Here is a 6262-nt window from a genome sequence, read left to right on the forward strand (position 1 = left end):
CTCCAAACATACTCGAAGACTGCAGCCTCCAGGAACCTTCATACCAATTTGGGCAACATCTCTAGAAGCATCCAAATCAGCACAGTTGTGAACCATCACAACACATTGGGCGGAAGTACTTGATTGGCACAATTGTGTTGGGGGTTGTTGCTGTTAATATTTTGTATCTGTATTTTGTATCTTATGGTTTATGTGGAAATTGTTTCATTTGACTGTGTGCTTTTTGATATTTTATTTATTGTTTATTACTACTTTTGTTATGTTTAAAGTTACGTAATGTTGTAAGCCGCCATGAGCATGGTCTTAACTTTGGAAAGACAGCATAAAAATAAAAAGATTGATTGATGGGGGGCACTGCTGTTGTGCCCTGCTTGTATGTTTTGGTGCTTGTTTTACACTGTTCTCACTATTTTTAAATAATGAACAATATTCCTCAAATAAAATTAAAAAAGATAATGGAGCATGTGAAACACCAAATAGGTATTGGAAGGGAATTTGAGCAGTCTTATACATACAATTAAATTATTATAATTAAGTATTAATTTGAAAACCTATCAATTCAAAGCAGTTTCCTTACCACAAATACCAACTGCACAACAATTGTGGTTGCTGCTGCTGTTGCGTGCCATAACAATCTCTGAGCGATGTGGAATTCCAGCAGTTATGGGAACTTACCCAGGGTCCGTGTATCCTTTCGGAATGAGGCAGAGCAGAGACTGTGGTGTCTTTATGATAAATTGTTTACTTTTACACATATATAGTATGTGCCTATGATCAAGGGAATCACAGCATTAGCCCCACAAAAGGGTCTTGTTTTTCCCACAACCACAACCTTGGATTCAAATATTGCTCTCAAACAGTACTCTGACTCTCTCTTTCCAGCTTGCTGCTTTACTTCTAGGTAACATCATTGCCTACAAAATTTGCCCACTGCCTTTATTAACTTGTAACACTTGCTAGATCCAGGGATTAGAGGGATCTGGAGCATAGCCTAACATCCCAAACTCTTAAAAATACACACATACATACATAATGCTATTTCAATGCTGGCTTTCCATAGTTGAAATCATGCTCAAGGCAGCTTACCACCTGAAGAAAAACACCGTATTTTTCGCTCTATAAGACGCACCAGACCACAAGACGCACCTAGTTTTTGGAGGAGGAAAACAATAAAACAAATATTCTGAATCTCAGAAGCCAGAACAGCAAGAGGGATTGCTGCGCAGTAAAAGCAGCAATCCCTCTTGCTGTTCTGGTGTCTGTGATAGCTGGGCAGCCTGCATTCGCTCCATAAGACGCACACACATTTCCCCTTACTTTTTAGAAGGGAAAAAGTGAGTCTTATAGAGCACAAAATATGGTATGTCATTACAGGTATAAGTAAAGTAGTCAGAAACAATCAATAATGAAAATACACAACCAAATTGTCCACATGAGTCATCGTAACATCACCATTCATTTCTCTTGAATGACTCTGTGATGTCTGCTTTCCTGTTTCACACTTTTCTGTTTCACCCTTAACAATGAAGTGCTGACTGTAACAGAATAGGAAGTGGTGCAACAGGGCTGTGGTGAGAATGGGGAAAGAGGAACTAGTGGACAATGAAACAAGCAGAAGTGAATTGTTTGGGGGCACTTTGCAGGAGCTTCTGTGTCAAACTTGTTTGTATGATAACCTCAAAGCTTGATATTGAACAAGCTCCAAGGACCAATAAAAACGTGATAGGGATTTTATTTATTTATTTATTTATTTATTTATTTATTTATTTAGGCACGTCTGGATCAACGTTTGGTACCTAATTAAAGTCTTCTAAAATTAAATGTCTATAAAACATTCTTTACATGTATACAACGAAGCTGCCAATAATGGTGTCCTTGGATTGACTCTTAACTTCCAGAACCATCTAATCCTTCTTCCCTGGTTCTTTGAGTCCTTTAAAAAAGGATGCCTGAATAGAGACATTTGATTCTTATATCATTATACATGATAAAGCCATTTTGAGCCATCTCACCCCTTGCTTTTTCCTGTAAGACCAATTGCAGTCGTTAACAGTTGTCAACAGGTTTACCACACCTATCAGATAATCACCCATTCCCACCACCCTTCTGAGTAATACCCCTCCCCACCCTCTCACTATATATAAGGGTCTGGTGACTTCTGTTTCAGTGTATCTGAAGAAGTGTGCATGCACACAAAAGCTCATACCAATAACAAACTTGGTCTCTAAGATGCTACTGGAAGGGAAAAAAATATTTTAAAAAAGTAAATAGGCCAAAAATATTTATTTACCAGAAGACTAGGTTTTCAGCTATGTTTCCAGGACCTCTAGCAAAGTGAAGCAAAGTGGCCAGCCTTCAGATCACCTCCAAAAAGTGGTTGTAAATAATGCATTCGCTCCTTCCTGAATCTCAGAAAATATATAGTTAATCTTTAGTTTGTTCTAGAATATCTGCCACACTTTTCTTTCTCTTCAAAGATCCAGTGAAAATGGTAGCGAAGAGTCCAGCCTTATCTGGGATTTGAGAAGACAAGGTGCTTTGAAAGTCCATTTATGTTTCAAAAGTACATTTGTGGCAGGAGTGTGTAGCTTATTCTTTGATAGACATGCAAAGATGTCTTAAATGCTCAGAACTCTTCAAACACACATAAGAACTCTAGGACCAAGCCATTACCCCATGTGGTGCAGCATCCTTTTCTAATTATAGCCGATCAAATGCCTATGAATAGCCTGCAAGCAGAACCTGGGCAACAGCAGTTTCCCTGCTTTAGATTTCCAGCCACTGACAACCAGAGGCATGATAAAGGATTACCTGATTTGATTGCCTGATTTATTGTGTGTGTGTGTCTGTCTGTCTGTCTGTCTGTGTGCGTGCTCCTGCTCTTGAAATGAACCCTGCAAAAGTTTTCCACCACAGTATATATTCAGATTGATTTTTACAGCTGGAAAACTTTGGTCAGGTGAAGTTGATAGAGGTGGAAGGGAAGAGATAATTGGCAGGAACATAAAAAGAAGCTACAACTGTCCAACTGCTTGATCTCACCTCCAAAGGTGTACTCCTCCATTGACTCAGATGGATGACAAAGCACAACAAAGAAGCAAGACATGAGAGTAGGGATGGAGAACCTTACAAGTTCCACTTTGGGGGTTCATCAAAAGAGAATGTTGAAGAAGATTTTATGATCTCCAACTGTAAATCTCAAAGGTGGTCCAGCAACACTTCCTTCCTTCCTCTGAGGTGAAGGCATGGAATCAATTTTGTAGCTCCAGAGACACAGCATAGCTCCTGATAGCCCTGCTTTTTTGTGTCATGATCCTCCAGGGGTTCCTCTTCTGCCTCATTTCCCCTCCTACCACTATGTGGTGCTGCTCCTCTGTTCTTGCTTTCTCTGTGTGGTTTAAACTTTAAAACCACCTGCTGCTGGCAGTTTTCCTCTCTTTCCCTCTTGCCCCCTAAACTGCTTATGGTTTGTTACTCAGGATTTCAAAGTAGAGCAAATTAATTAAACTCTTGAATGTCACACTTTCTGGTTGCTCAACAAATCTTTGTTCCACCGACAACTTTGTTCCACCAACTCCAGCTACTGGAATGGATCAGAGGGATGGGAAATCTATACACAAATGTAATATGGTTGAGTTTTATTTAATGGGAACCGACTTCCCTTTTGTCTCTTTTCTGATAGGAGGAGGATTCGTACAAGAAGCAGCTCAAAAGCAGAGATTGAACATGAGGAGCAATTATAGCTCGCAATCCTTGTCCCATTTGGATGCTGTAGGGGAAGATAAGGAGACAATGCAACTGGGCTCCCAAACTATGAACATATTAATTATGGAATATCATAGACCTTATTAACCCTGCCTTTATTTCAGTTATTAGCATTTTTGGACTTACGGGGGGTGTAACTGTCATCTGGCTTCTCGGCTTTGGCATGAAGAGGAATTGTTTCACCATCTTCATCCTGAATTTGGCTGGGGCTGACCTTGGCGTCCTTATATACTTTATTTTTCAGTAATGGACCTGGTATTTTTCTTTGCGGATATACTTTTCTCTTCTGATTTGTTGCAAGGGTTCCTTTCCTCTTACTTTTTCCTCATGTACATCACTGGTCCATTTCTGTTGACAGCCATCAGCACTGAAAGGTGTTTTTCTGTCCTCTTCCCAGTTTGGTATTGATTCCACCAGCCTCCATGCTTGTCCGCCATTTTGGTGCCATAATATGGAGCCTTTCTTTCCTGCTCAGTGTCATTCCCTCTACTGTTGATATTGCATTTGCTGAAAACCTTTCTGCTTTTTATCTGTTTTGGATTACTGCCATTATTTGACTCCCACTCAAGACCATCTCCTCTCTGACCCTGTTGATAAAACTTTGCTCTGGATCACAACAGAGGAAGCAGGGAATGGTTTTAAGAGTCTTCTTTCCTGAGCTCTTCTTCCTCATCTTCGCTTTCCCATTTACTTTCTTTCTTTTATTTGAAATAGTGACATCTGAATTTGCGTATACAGCCAGGGGCGTACGAAGTGGGGGGCGGAGGGGGCGGTCTGCCCTGGGTGCCACTCTGGGGGTGTGTGACAAGATGGCCCCTGCCTCCCCCAGCTGTAGAGCGGCCGAGGGCGCACACAGTCCGTATGGGCTGCCGCTCTCACGCACCTTCCATACGGGCGTCCGTACTGCCTCTCGCAGAGACGAGCTAGAACTCCAGGTCTTAACCCAGAAATGAAGCTTTCAAAAGAATGAATGATAAAGCTTCATTTTTCTACCTCTTGTTATATTGCTGTAGTTTCCTTTTGGCTTTTTATTCAAATAAATGCATTTCACCTGCTGTAAGTCTCCCATTGGTTCTATATGCCTAGAGAAACACAGAGATGGCCCTCCCCAGTTTCCTTTTTTTTTCAAGTGTTGATGAGAACTGCTTTTATTTCTTGGTGTTTGTTTTCTCTGTTCTTGCTATTTTATTATTTCAAATTAATCTACTATGAGGTTTTCTGTATCATTTCTGGTATAGTTAAGAGCCACCTGGATTGAATGACAGATTAAATGTGTTTTATATCACACACACACACAACCAGATTGCTTCTTCAGCAGGCTGTGAGGTGGGTAAGATTTGCTTAATTGTGTAGAAAACAGATTCTTTGCAAAGTGGAATGAACTACATGAGAGCCTCACATTTCACTCCAAATTCTTTAGCAGAAAGAATATGGTTTTTGTCAGGAAAAAAGACACAATGGAACACACCTTTTAGAGCATGTTTATTGAAAGGGATTTTGAACCATTATATACATGCAATTAAATTATTATAATAATTTATTAATTTACATACATCTTAATTTCCAGTGACTTACAAAACATAAAAACATAAAAGTCTGTAGCAACATCTAAATAGTTTACAGAAACCCATAGTGTGTGTGTGTGTGTCCCCTAGGAGATTCCAGTCCTGTGCTCATTTCTCAGTTAAATGCATAGAACTGTGTTAATAACCACATCTCAGTCATATCTCATCACTGGTGTTCACAAACTTAGATTTTTGTTCAGCGGTACTTTCTCAAGCCTGTAAAAGAATATAAAGGAAGACCACAAACTACTGAGTGATTGGTTGTAATATTAAGTCTGTGATTTGTTTCCCTGTTCAATTCAGGGAGAAGCTTGTTGCAACTTACTCTCAAGTAAGCAGCCAGATGATTTCAGGCAGCATGTATTGGTTGCCCAGTTAAAAGTATAGTGATTACTGTCATGAAGGGGTGATTCTGTAAGCAAGTATTTCTGGGTGGGGTCCCTCAGGCAGGTGTTAACAATGAGTCCCCCAGGTGGGAGCAGGTGATGGGGCTGTCAGCATTCCTCAGCCCTATAAATCTTTGAATTAACCTGCTGAAAAGGGGGAGAGAACACGTTGTAGATTAGACTGCAATTTGATGTCTGTAGCTGGTGCCAAAGGAGATGTCAATAAAGTCTGATAACCCATTTGGTGCCTAAGTGTGAGTTATTAGAAGTTTGGACAGAGGACTTGGGAAAGCGGCTCCCTCCTTGACAATTACCACAGTGTCATACAGTGAGCTTCATGGCAGAGTGGGGATTTGTACTTGATGCCTGCCTACCCACACTTTCATGCACTGGGCAAGATGAAGATTGGCATGTTCTGGAACAGTGACGCAGGTGTGGTGTCTCAGTGAAGATCACTCACTCCAGGGGAGATATACTAGTGATGGGAGACTTCAACTACCCAGATATCTGTCAGAACTCAAACTCTGCCCATAATGTATGGTCCAA

The sequence above is a fragment of the Podarcis filfolensis genome (genome assembly GCF_964270895.1).
Source record: "Podarcis filfolensis genome assembly, chromosome: 7".
Classification (NCBI taxonomy): domain Eukaryota; kingdom Metazoa; phylum Chordata; class Lepidosauria; order Squamata; family Lacertidae; genus Podarcis; species Podarcis filfolensis.